The sequence below is a fragment of the Pteropus vampyrus genome, unplaced genomic scaffold, assembly GCF_000151845.1.
Source record: "Pteropus vampyrus isolate Shadow unplaced genomic scaffold, Pvam_2.0 Scaffold1325, whole genome shotgun sequence".
NCBI lineage: Eukaryota > Metazoa > Chordata > Mammalia > Chiroptera > Pteropodidae > Pteropus > Pteropus vampyrus.
The window spans coordinates 38256-52039 of NW_011890106.1; positions in this window are offsets into that span (position 1 = coordinate 38256).

The window sequence follows — 13784 nt, forward strand, 5'->3', positions numbered from 1 at the left end:
TATACAATGGAATATTACTTGACCATAAAAAAGCACGAAAACTCATCATTTGCAACAACACAGGTGAACCTAGAAGCTATTGTGCTAAGTGAAACAAGCCTGACAGAGAAAGACAAATACCATATGATCTCACTTATACATGGATTCTAAAAAACAAAATAAATGAACAAACAAAACAGAAACAAACTTATAGATCCAGAGAACAAACTGACGGTTGCCAGATGGGAGGGTGGTTGGGGGACTGTTTGAAAAAGGTGAGGGGATTAAGAAGTATGAATTGGTAGTTACAAAATAGTCATGGAGATGTAGAGTACAGCATAGAGAATATAATCAATAATATTGTCATAACTACATATGGTGTCAGGTGGGTGGCAAGACTTATCAGGGGTATCACTCCATAAATTATATAAATGTCTAACCACTATGCTGTATACCTGAAACTAATATAATATTGAGTGTCAACTGTAAATGAAAACTTAATTTGAAAAAAATCAGGCTATCCTCCTCCTTTCCACCACACTTGGAATAAAACCCAAACTCATTATTGTGGTTTTCATACTTAATCTGGCCCCTGCCTACTTCTTGTACCTTATTTTCTACTACGCCTTCCCTCTTTCAGAATGGTCTTTGTTCACTGGAACTCTCCAAGCTCATTACAACCTAAGGACTTTTACAGCTGCTGAACCCTCTACGTGTATTGCTTTCCTTTCTTTGCTGGGTTGGTACCTTATCATCACTAGGGGTGGGGGACCTCTATTTAAAAGACAAGTTATCAGAGAGAGAGAGACCTTCCCTGACACTGTGACTTTTGTACCCCCACCAATCATTAGCATAGATGTTTTATCATCTCCATGACACTTATCTATGGTCTATTTTTCCAGCACCTTGCACACTGCCTGGCACACAGTAGGTGCTTATTAAATGTGTTACTTAGTGAATAAATTCATTGAGCCTGAATCTATCAGATGAATTCTAAAGATGGCTTATTTTTTTTGTTTTACAGACAGAATCTGTGAGTGCTATATTAGGAAAATACTAAGTGATCAGTGGTGGGGAGGCTGCCTCAAAACTCACCTTGTTGTTGGGAAAATTGGACAGATACATGCAAAAACAACGAAACTGGACAAACCTTCTTACACCATATACAAGAACAGACTCAAATGGATTAAAGACTTAAATATAAGACCCGAAACCATAAAACTTTTAGAAGAAAACATAGGCAGTAATCTCTCCAATATTACTACTAGGAATTTCTTTTTGGATATATCTTCCCAGGCAAGGGAAACAAAAGAAAAAAATAGACAAATAAGACTACATCAAACTAAAAAGTTTTTGCACAGCAAAGGAAACCATCAACAAAACTACTGAATGGGAGAAGATATGTGGGTAGATAAATGGGATAAGGGGTTAATATTCAAAATACACAAACAACTCATCAACTAAACACAACAACAAAAATAAACGATCCAATTAAAAAATAGGCAGAAGACCCGAATAGAGATTTTTCCAAAGAGGAAACACAGATGGCAAATAGGCACATGAAAAGATGCTCAAGGTCACTAATCATCAGAGAAATGCATATTAAAACCACGACGCGATATCACCTCACACCTGTCAGAATGGCTATCATCAATAAATCAAAGAACAAGTGTTGGCGAGGACGTGGAGAAAAAGGAACCCTCATACATTGTTGGCAGGATTGCAAATTGGTCCAGCCGCTATGGAAAACACTCTGGAGGTTCCTCAAAAAATTAAAAATGGATCTACCTTTTGACCCAGCAATTGCACTTCTGGGTATTTACCCAAAGAAAACCAAAACAATAATTCGTAAAGATCTATGCACCCCTATGCTCATGGCAGCACTATTCACAATAGCCAAAATATGGAAGCAATCTAATTGCCCATCAACAGACAATTGGATAAAAAAATTATGGTTCATATATACAATGGAATATTACTCACCCATAAACAATGAAATGCTATCATTTGCAACAACATGGATGGACCTAGAGATTATTATGCTGAGTGAAATAAGTCAGACGGAGAAAGGTAAATACCATATGATTTCATTGATATGCAGAATCGAAAACAGACCCACAAATATAGAGGGCAATCTGGTGACGGCCACAGGGGAGGGGGTTGGGGGGCTGGGGGAAAATGGTAAAGGGTTAAAGAAAAACAAATCAGTAATTGATAGACGGTCACAGGGATGGGGAGCACAACATAGGGAATGCAGTTAGCACTACTGTAATGGCTAGGTGGAAAGCCAGAGGGAAGATAGAGTAATCGGGGGATTGTTTCATAAACTATGTAACTGTCTAACCAATGTACTGTATACTTGAAACTAATAAAAAAAAATCTCACCCTGTGATAGGAGCCTTCCTTTATCCACCTGCCAAAATGGTCCGTTCTTATGCTATAGCCTAGCAACCAGCCCCCATATACTACTTTTATATTATATCAAAAACACTTATAAATGACTGTGCATCTCTTTCAAGTGTTCAGATCTCTACTCAAGTGCTCACCTTTAGAAATGCAGGAGCTGTTCTTTCCTCATTCACACATCCTAATACAACCCTCCGCACACATCCACAAATTGGGTGTATTAGCCACTGAGCCCAGCGGCTGAATGACCAAAAGGGACATGGCCCTTCAAAGGAAGCCCACATTGTCACAATGGGGAAGGCATACACACAACATACTCACCCGTAGGGTCTGAGCCGTGAGGACACAAACGGTTCCCACCATATAAAACCGATCCTCCAAAGGAAGTTGTTTAACAAGTGACTCAGCCCAGGATTGGCTGGGTAAGATGTTATTCAAAAGCGTCAAAGGCTCTAAGGGAGACATAGACACGCATGTGACAAACTAATAAAAAGGCAGATCAATTATACAAGAAGATGGAAAAGTTACACAACTTTCAGGATTCTGAGCCATAGATTTTTCCTGTCTTCCTTCTGTTCCAGCCACCCTCCCCATTCTGGTATCCACTAAAACGTAAAGAAGTTGTTACTGAGAAATAATTGTTGTGAGTTCAGGGTGATTTTCGGTCCTGTGTTCTTAATCTGTTGCTGATGTTTTAGTCTTTAAAAAAATTAGCTCCCCTCTTTAAAGATATCACATGGGTATTAAATGTGTGTAATTTGTGTTTGTATGTAGTCAAGTAAGATTTTTTTAAAGAGGTATCTGATTTTTACATTCTAACACACGAGCATATGAATCATTGTTAGTTAATTTTTATTGTTTATTTACTCATTAACTCGTTAGTTTATTATGTTTTTAGACCCTAGTAGCAAAGAACTGAGTTAATTATACTCTCAGTTCATGGCATATTATGAACACAGATAAAGTCTCTGCTCTTTTTATTTTTTTCGCTCTATCCCTTTCCCATCCAGACACAGTCATCTGCCACCTTTAATATATATTCTTGTAAAATATGTAGTCTGGTTTTGTGTGTGTGTGTGTGTGTGTGTGTGTGTGTGTGTGTGTGTTTACAACTTACAAAAGTGGCACAGAGCCACAGATCTCATTCCACTTCTTATTTTTTAATCAACAACATGGTTTTAAGATTTAACTATGTTATAGTATGTATATCTAGAGTTCACTGCTTCTAACTATTACAAAATTTTCCATGTTATATGTTTCCCAGATTTTACTTGTCCATATCCCTAATGATACGCACCTAAGTTGTTTTCAACTCCCTCTTATCAGAAACTCCGCAATGGCATGCAAAGTACAGTCAACCAGACAAAGATCTCTCTGCAAGTTTATCTCTGGGGTATTTCCACCCAGTGATGGGATTGCTGAGTCATAGCATAATCAACATAACTTAAATTCACTGTTTTTCAGGATGGCTTATGAGTTTACATTGCTCTCAACACTGCATTATTTTTTTTTTTTTTATTTCTCACATCCATATCAACATTTGGTATCATTCACACTTCCAATTGTTGCCATTCTGATGGGTATACATACAGTGGTCTCTCACTGATTTTTAAATTTTTCATTCTTTGCTTACTAGTGGGTTTGAGCATCTTTCACATATTTCTTGGGCTATTTAGCTCTAATTCAAGCCCCACATTTTTTAATGGCCCCAAATCAGTGTTTATGTTAATTTCTCAGCTTGCAGTTCCAGAAATCTTAAAATTAAATTTGGAACCATATTCATAGGATGCAAGTTTGGTTTTTGAGTTCCTATAGATGGCACACTTTTTCCCATTCAAATTCTGAAAGAGATGGCAACCTTATACTTCCTCTAGGCCAGTGGAGAGAATTTAATTGATCGTTTTAAGTTTCTAGGTTTTATGTGTTGGTCCTTGAATGAGTGTTAGAACTCCTGACCCAAGCCAACAGTACCTATGTCTGATTTAAAACCTACCTAGGCTGCTACAAAATCATCTTCCTCTTATCACCATGGTTCTGTACTTTACCCTTTAATTTCTGACACCCACGGACTTCCCTTTCTTTTAAGTTTGGCTATGCATTAAACTTTTGTTATGTTTTAACAATCATTTCCTTGTTGTCTTAGAAGGAAAGAACCATCCTTAACAGCTCAATCCACCATGTTACCATATGACCCCACCTTAAAAATTTCATTATTAATTTTTTTAAAGTCCAATTAATGTCTGTAACAGAAACCTGTGGTCACAGGGCTATCAGAGACTGACAGTACCAACAAAAGGACATTTATGTTAGCAACGAAAGGCTGCATAACTCATGAACTTTATCTAGATCAAATTAAAAACTGAATTGCTTACCATTCAAAAAATCTTTTATACTCATGAGAAATTTCACATATTCATAAGTAGGGCCTTCGGGTTTAATATCTCCTCTTCTTAAATGACAACAAAAATTAGTGTGCTTTCCCACTAAAAGAAAGCAGATACAAAACAAGTTTACATTTGTACTTTACCAGATTCTTTGGGATTATTTCAAATAACTATTGCCTTAGACTAGATTTTCCGAAAATATTATTTTCTTTTCATGAACATTAATTAGCACTCGCATAGCTACCTATGTTGTATCTGTAGAATGGGTTACCAGCTAGAACGTTATTTATGTCACATTAATGCAATCATACAAAAGCTGAAGCGATCAGGATTCATGATAAAGAATGAGATTTAATGGAGATTTTTTTAACACTAGAAATATAATTTGTGAAATTATAGTAAGTAAAATTAATATATAAGCAGCAGCAATACTGGCTTGAATGTCTTTATTTTTACTACTCCTGAGTGATTGTTATCTGTCTATTAAAATCCAAGAACTTACTATTTAGAAAACACAATCTATACCTAAATTTGATGCAGGAAGCTTGATGGTAATCTTTCCACAGATTCCTCTCTTCTCTTTATCAGGCAGAAGGCTTAGTAATTTTTTACCCACGATTTCATCCTCGAGAAGGAAAGAGAAGGAGAGAGAGAACAAATGTTGTTATATATACTACTACTGTTCACTTTATCTATCTCCTTACCTCCAGTAAGCTTATCATCTGCCTGCCCCAGCCATCTTATGATCATAACTGTTGTAACTGTTAAAGTCCCGATTCACATTACCCCACTCTGTGACCATCACCCCTACTTTCTAGTGCACTCATGCAAGTACCACCCTCTCCAACAATTGTACAACTGAGACCTCCAGTGCATTCCTATCTCATTTTCACTGTGTATTATCTCCTTCAAATTGTCACATTCCTCCTTAGATTCCATGGTCAATCATTATAATCACTCAGATTCCATGGTCAATCGTTATAATCACTCCCATGCACTCTTTCTCTCTGACATATTTTTCCTGGAAAAATACCAACTCTGGTTAATTCCAACTCTTCATATACCATATATCTTCACCCAAGCTGTGTATGTATGACGAAAAACCAACCATGCTGTGTATTATTTAAAATGGGCACTCAGCTCTGCCTAGAAATCATTCTACATTTCCCTAGACAATTCACTCTCCTACTCCTCAATGTAACTATCTCTTGCCTTTTCCTCCTTCTTCAAGTCTCCAACCCCAATTTGGCTGGGTATCTCATTTCTTATTTCAATGAAAAACAAAGGGATAAGAAAATGTCCATATCACCCTGCCACTAAATCTACCAACTTATCTGTTCCTGTGGTCAGAGACCTGCTTTCCCTCCCATTTCAATGAATAAGGTTCTACCTAAGTCTAGTGGACTGCCTCTCATCCTTTCTCAACTATTCAAGGATATCATTCCAGAAAATTTCCCTCACCCCTACATCATTAAGCTATTCCTCTCTACTGATTCTTTCCCATGGTATGCAAATGTTACATCAGAGATGCTATAATATTTGTCATATCAAAAACACCAAATTCCAAAAATCCCAAACCTTCCTTGACACTATATCCTTTCCACCAGCTCTATTTCTCTGGTCCACTTTAGAACAAAAATCCTTGAAAGGAACTATACAATGTGGTCTCTCATTTCTTCACCTCTCACTCTCCCTTGAAACCACTCTAATCAGATTTGTATCCTAACCATGACACTCTTGTCAGGGTCACTAATGACCTCTACATTGCCAATTCCAATAGTCAATTCTCAACCCTCATCTTACCTAACATGTCAGCATTTCATACAACTGATTCTTCCTTCTTCCTTGAAACACTTTACTTGGCTTTTGGACACCATACACATATGGATACCCTTCACCTTTGCAGTTCTCTTTCCTGGCTTATTCTCTACCTGACTACTTGGCATTGGAATGCTCAGGGCCTACTCATTGGACCTCTTTTCTTACTATACTATCTCCCTGGGTATTCTCTTCCAGTTCCACATCATCAAATACCACCTCTCTGCATTTCATCTTCAGTCCACACTTCGCCCTGAATTCTCAATAACTCAACTTGAATGTCTAATAGGATCTCAATTTTAAGATATCCAAAACAATGCAAAACATCTTTTCCCTCACAAAACATGCTCCTCCCTCAGTCTTCTTCATTTCAGTAAATGGCACTACTATTTACCCACTTGTTTGTCCTTGACTTGCCTTTTTTTTCTCTCAAACCCCAAATCCAGTCCATCAGCAAACTCTGTTGGTTCTATCTTCAAAATATATACAGGATCAGGATACTTCTCACCACTTGGTCTAAGCCATCCTTTCTTACTTGGATTACTGCAATAGTCTTAACTAGTCTCCCTGCATCTGTTGCCACACCCCTGATCCCACTCCACCCTCCACAGAGCAGTTGGAATAATCCATAAAAAACATAAGTCAGAATTCTGGTCAAGATGCTTCATCTAACCTACTGTTGATTCCTTCTAATGCACTCTTCATTTTAGTTATTGTAGTCTTCATTTCTGACTGGTTATTTTTTATAGTTTCTATCTCTTTGTATAAGTTCTGACTGGTTTCATCTACTCTTCCCCTAAGATCATTGAATATCTTTATAACCAGTGTTTTGAACTCTGCCTTTTTTTTCATAGTACTTACTACCTGACATTATAGTCACATGTATATGTTTATCTATTTATTATCTGTCTCCCTCAGTAAAATGTAAATTGCTTTAGAACAGAGACCTTCACTGTCTTATTCACTGCTACATCCTCAACACCTGGAACACAGCTTGGCACAAGTGAGCACTTAATAAATATTAGTGGGATGAATTAATAATGCTGTATCATGTAGTTAAAATATGGTGACACATGGATAAATAGAATATCAGACATTAAGTTAAGTAATGAGTTTTTGATGTGACAGGAACAAAGCAATAAAGTATTCCTGGTAGCTGAATAATGGCCTAGGGTGATGACCCACAAATTCAAATGATTTTTTAACTGATTAATATTAATAATCTACAGTCAAAACTCAAAAATATATTTTTATGGTTCATTTGTAGAAGCCACCTTGAGTTGGCCAATGCTCAAATTAGCAAATAGATCTTGTCTCAATAATAGTAAAAAAAAAAAGCTTGGCTTGATTCAGGGCAGAAAATTATCTTAATTTAGCAAACAAAACATTATGAAATTAACAAGCAATAAATTTTGACAATGAAAGTCACACGGTAAGAAACTGACTTCCCAAAAGAAATATAGATATTTTTCAGTAAACAATTTTTTTCAAGAAAAATGTTTTCATTGGTTTAGTTATAAAATAAACTTTAGGTACTAAATTGAATTATCTCTGCTCAGTAGAGACCACTCATTCATTCATCTGACACACAATCAACAGCTGTTTCATGCCAGACATTGTACTGGGTATGTTCATACAAACTAGCTCACTTTATACTCTGTGAGAGGAACAATTATCCCCTATTTTATTCACAAGGAAATTAAGGCTTGTCCAATTATTAAGAGGTCACAAGTTCAGAGATGAGATTCATATGCAGCAGCGTCCAACTCAATGTCCATTGCTCCTTTCACTACACCATAGCGGCCTTGAGTTCAATTTGCACCAGGAGTAGCCGATTTGCTACTGCATCAGTTTCTGCATTTTGGACATTCTATTTAAAGTAATTCATTATTTTATTTTATTTCTTTTTTACTGAATACTTATGAGGGTTAAAAAAGATGAACCTGATATGAATTCTAGTTTCAATGAACACATAGTTCAGTAGGGCAAGCGAGACATACACAAACAATTATGTGATGCAAAGTATAAAAATAATACAAAGTGCTGTGGCTCACCAGTTCTCTCATTAGTAGAAAAATGTGATAGCATTGTCACTTAAAACAATGCAAAGGGAGTAGTCTTCTGATAGTGTACATTCCCTTGGATGGAAATAGTGGCAATGGGTTTCTTACTAATTAACTATATTCTTCAAAGAAGGTAACAGTGACAATGAATGTCTTATAATTGACTACTCACTAAAAACAGTAAAGCTAACGATCATTCTAGTGATCCTGCTCCATAGTTAGATAAAGGTAGAGACCTGAAAGCATTAGCAACACCATATCATCTTTGTAAATCTTTGGCATTTGCTCTTCTTATTACACAAGGCAGAAAGATCAAGGTACTTAGAGTATAATGAAGCGAAGATAAATACCAGTGAAAAATTGAGATTTTTCAAAAGCCAAGTTTGAGAGTATCTATTTAATTGTCCCACAAATATTAGTATGGAGAGTCTCAGTCATGCCAAAAAAAAAAAAAAGAATAAAGGAATTTACTACACTCCATGACATTTACTGAGAATCCAAGCAACAAGCATCTTTTTGCTAGCAAAAAATTGTGTCTTCGTTATAATCCTTTTTAACCCTGTTTTATAAGAATAACTTCATTATCATTTAATGTTTATGTACAAGCATAATAAGTATAGCTTTATTTTTAAGTACACCAGTCTCAAGTAATTAAGTCCATGGTTTCAAATTAGTCATTCAAACCCATGTCCCAAACACCTTAGGGTGACTGTGTGTGTGCGTGGTACCTCAAATTTTGAAGGGTGAGAGTCTCGAGAGTGAAAACTTCAAACCAAAATACATAAAGAAACAAACATAATGTTATAATTAATACTATGATTGTGAAAAATTCTCAAGTAACAGGAAATAGTCACCAGTCTCATTCAATGATCGATTTGGTTTAAGTAATATCTAACACCACAAGAATCTGGGTAGTTTTCTAGTCTTCACTATAACAAAATTTAATCCGTAATGTAGCACATTCATAAATTCTTTCTTTCAATATAAATTTAATAAGATCATTCCCCTTCCATGATATATGTACTCTAAAGTCCAATTCAATGAATATCTCTAATATATGTATTTTATTCAGCTGTTTTGGTGTCTGAATTTGAAAATGTAAACTGTTTTCTAAAAGAAAGGAAGAGAATGACAGACAAGGAAATGGATCACAGTATCTGTAAATAAAGAGAAAAGAGTAGAAAAGCTCTCTGAGTTCCTAAGGGGTCATGGGACATGCCAATCAAAACAATATAACTACTGGAATAAGCTTCTAAACTACTTCTAACTTAAGGATAATTTAACAAAACTTCTATTAATGTGCATGTTCCAAATTTAAGTACTATGGTCTCTAGGTCAGGGTTTGTCAAGTTCCTGAAACAACTTTGTGGAGTGAGGAATACACAAGGAACACAACAATCCAGATATGATTAACAAGCAGCTAAATGACAGAGATTTCAGGAGTCATTGTGGTGGTAGATGTATTCTACACAGCCCCTCTTCACATACATGCAGGAGGGGAATGTGAAGGTATGTAGTATTTTCATATTTAAGTGATATAGTTATTAGGTGTGCAGCCTGAAGATCCAGAAAAAAATTTAGGAAATCATATATTCTAAATCAATGGTACTAAGAAGATATAAAAAGCTTTTCTGAGGGGGCCATAGTAACACCAAAGGGCTCAGGACGAGTGACCATTTTGGACACCAGAGACCCTGACAACAACTCATGTGTAGGTGTCTCCAGCAATACTTACAAATTGCTAAGCTGTGAATCGTTTTTATATGTTTACCTAAATGAGGTCATAATTTGTTCTTCAATATATAGAAACAAAAAGCAAAGTAAACCTGGAAATGGATGCCATGAACCAGCATGAACAAATCATGACATTTAATGTTTAATCAGTATGTGGTGGACTCTAAAGAAATGGACAAAGTCGAACATATCTATCACAGTGAAAGCTGCCTCACAAAACAGTCACCCTGGGGACCATCCACTAACTCTAAGGAAATTGCCATTTCAAAAAGCACATTCTTATTTGAAAGACTGCCTTCAGGGGCAGTTTACAAATCACACACACACACACATACACGCATGCATGCACACACACACACGCACAATGTTTCATTACCTCATATTAGAGTTTGTTTTTATAGATTTAAAACTTAAACCAATGGAGATGACAATAGTACACATTTAGACAACACTGAGGATGTCTTGATGAGTTATATGTTCCTGAAAACAAATAATGAACTCTTAAACAACAAACCGAACGATACTCTTTCCAAAATCTAAAAGAACTTACTGGTGAATAGCCAAGGAGAGAGGAGACATTTTCGCCCACAAAAATTATCACTCCATCTGTGCTCAGTATTATCATAAAGCCATCTAATAACTAATAAAGAGAGAATAATGTAATTAAATAGTGGAACAATAAAATGATAGCTTTATTTCTAAATGCATAAATAATCATAATAGCACACTAAAAATGTATCCTTGTCTTTAAATATCAATGAAGCAGGCACAAACTTAATTAAAATTATATTATTTTGCCTCCTACACAGAATCTACTTAACCTTAAACATGATATATTTATCAAATGTGTCACTTAAACAAATTTCAATGTACACCTAATTAACACAAAACTCTCCAATACAAGCTAGGAAGATTCATTTCCATGTTTAGGCTGTTTCACATCTAATTTAAAATTAATTTCAAAAGAGTATTTTAGAGGACATTTTCATTTGTGGTTAATTTAGTCATCTACTTATAAATATGGACATTGTCATCACTGTCTTGCTATACAATGGATTCGATATCCAGACAAATGCCTTCTGGTAGAGAACACCTAAAATATATAAAAACTTATATTTCAAAACAGGACCAAGCATATGGTAAAGTAAGAGAAACAATCTGATATCAGAAATGAGTAGAAAATGGGAATGAAGATGTAAGGAGATACTGGAGCCTATTTTTGCCTTGGGAATACTGCACAGCACTTACGACATAGCGCCTGGGGGACAAAAAGCAAAGCCAGGGCCTGTACAAAGTAGAAGTGAAATCAGAGACTCTTGCATAAAGCCAGGCCTCCCAAAGGGTGACACTCACAGCAGGCAAAACAGACCTTATCCAGCAAAGGGAGAAGAGGAATGTACATGCCTGCCTAAGCCTCAGCTCTGGCTAAAGAAGGAAAAGAACCAGTCTCAACTGGTCATTGCTAAAAGGAAGCCCACACTCCCATAAATTTGGAGCTGGAATTCACAAACTACCTGTGTAGCCCTTAACACTTTGATCCTATTATTTAGTTTAAAATGGTCCTGACTGCAGATAGCTAGTAAAAAGAAATTGAAATCAGCTCCAGAGAATTCTTTTAAAACCAGAGCTCAAACAATTCATGCAGATAAAGTTCCAAAAACATAAGTTTATAATAAAATATTAATAAACACAGGAAAAAATAAAACTGTGAATGAGGCAGTGCAAGTAATAAAACACAGAATCATATTCAAACAAAAGCAGATACTGGAATTACCCAAGGTAGACTATAAAATAAGTATGTTTAATATGCTTTAAAAAGGGTTTTGAAAATCTGATGAAGGAGCAAAAAAAGACTTGAAACCAGGCATATGTGAAAAATAAAATGTCTAGAAATGATATTATCATCAAAAAAAAAAACCCTCAATGTATAGGTTAAACAACAGTATGTCAGAACATAACTGGAAAGATTTTTTGAACTGGAAGATAGAGCTAAAGAAGTAACTCATACTGCAACACAAAGAGACATAAGAATTGAAAATAAGAGAAATCAAATGACACGGAGAAAAGAGTGAGAATGTGTACAAGACATTTTACACACGTTCACCTTACTTTATTCTCAAAATGACTCAGCAAAATAAATATTTTTTTACCCATCTCAGAGGAAAGAAATCAAGGCTGGAGAAAGGTAACTCTCTCAAGGACATATAGCAAGTAAGTGAGAAAGGCACAATTTATATCCCTAGCTGTGACTCAAAAGACCATGGTCATTCAGGCTTTAGCTTGTGGCCTTTGAACTTAGTCAAACTAACTAGTTCCCTTGGAGATAGAAACCATAAACATCTCATGCCCTTAAGGGAAAAATTAAGACTTGAAGGTTTATTTTTTAGAGTCTAACAGTCTGTGTTGAATGAGTCTACTAGATAATTACTTAACTTGCCACTTTCCTATGCAAAGATTTTTTTTATTTGTTTGTCACTCAAGATCAGTGGCTTTCAGAACTCAGTTGGCATAAGAAGTGTTGGGGGAACCTGTTAGAAATGCAGGTTCCTGGCCCTACCAGGATTGAGATTCTGATTCAGACAGGTTATGGTGGGTCTCAGGACTCTGTATTCGTACCAAGCTCCCTAGGTAATTCTGATATGCATGGTTTGCTAGCCGTAATTTGAAAAATACTATTCTTTATCCTCAATTGCACGTATTCTACATATGAAGTAATCAAAGAACAAACCGACTCTTACTTGCAGTGCCATACGTTGGAAGTCTTCAAAGCTACGAAGTGATGGAATCCAATCAGAGTTCTGTCTAGACATTTCTGGACTGATTTTGTCTTTTTTAAAAACAAAAGAAAGGATAGAAAATTAGCTCTGGGTATTAGATTTTTCAAAGTTTTAATTAACTTTATAGAAAAGACTCGTGAGAAAATGCTGAGTACTAATGAAGAATCCGATGTAGACTGTTTATAAATTATCATAAACAGAAGGGATTGGAATTGAAAAAGACCTTAAAGATCATCCAACTCAATTTCTACTATACACATTATGACCTCTCCAACAACTTTATTTTTTTTACCACTAGTTCTTTCCTTTTCTTGACTTCTTTAAGTCTTCTGAATTCTACCAAAACATTATTCATAATATGCCAGATAAGATATAACCTGTGTCAAGGGCTCTAGGTGTATCCAGACACCTAAAATCTCCTCTACCCCTGGCTAACATAAGGAATTCCACAATTTAATTTCATCTAATAGTTAAGCTTGTAGCAACGGCCTTTAACTAGAGGATCTTTAAGCCCCATCTTATATTTCTTCGAAGCTGTCAACACCATTCTATCTCCTATCCATCCTTCTCCATTCTTCAAGGTTTTCTGGTTTTCCCAATGAGCAGTGCTTCTGCTCCTGTGC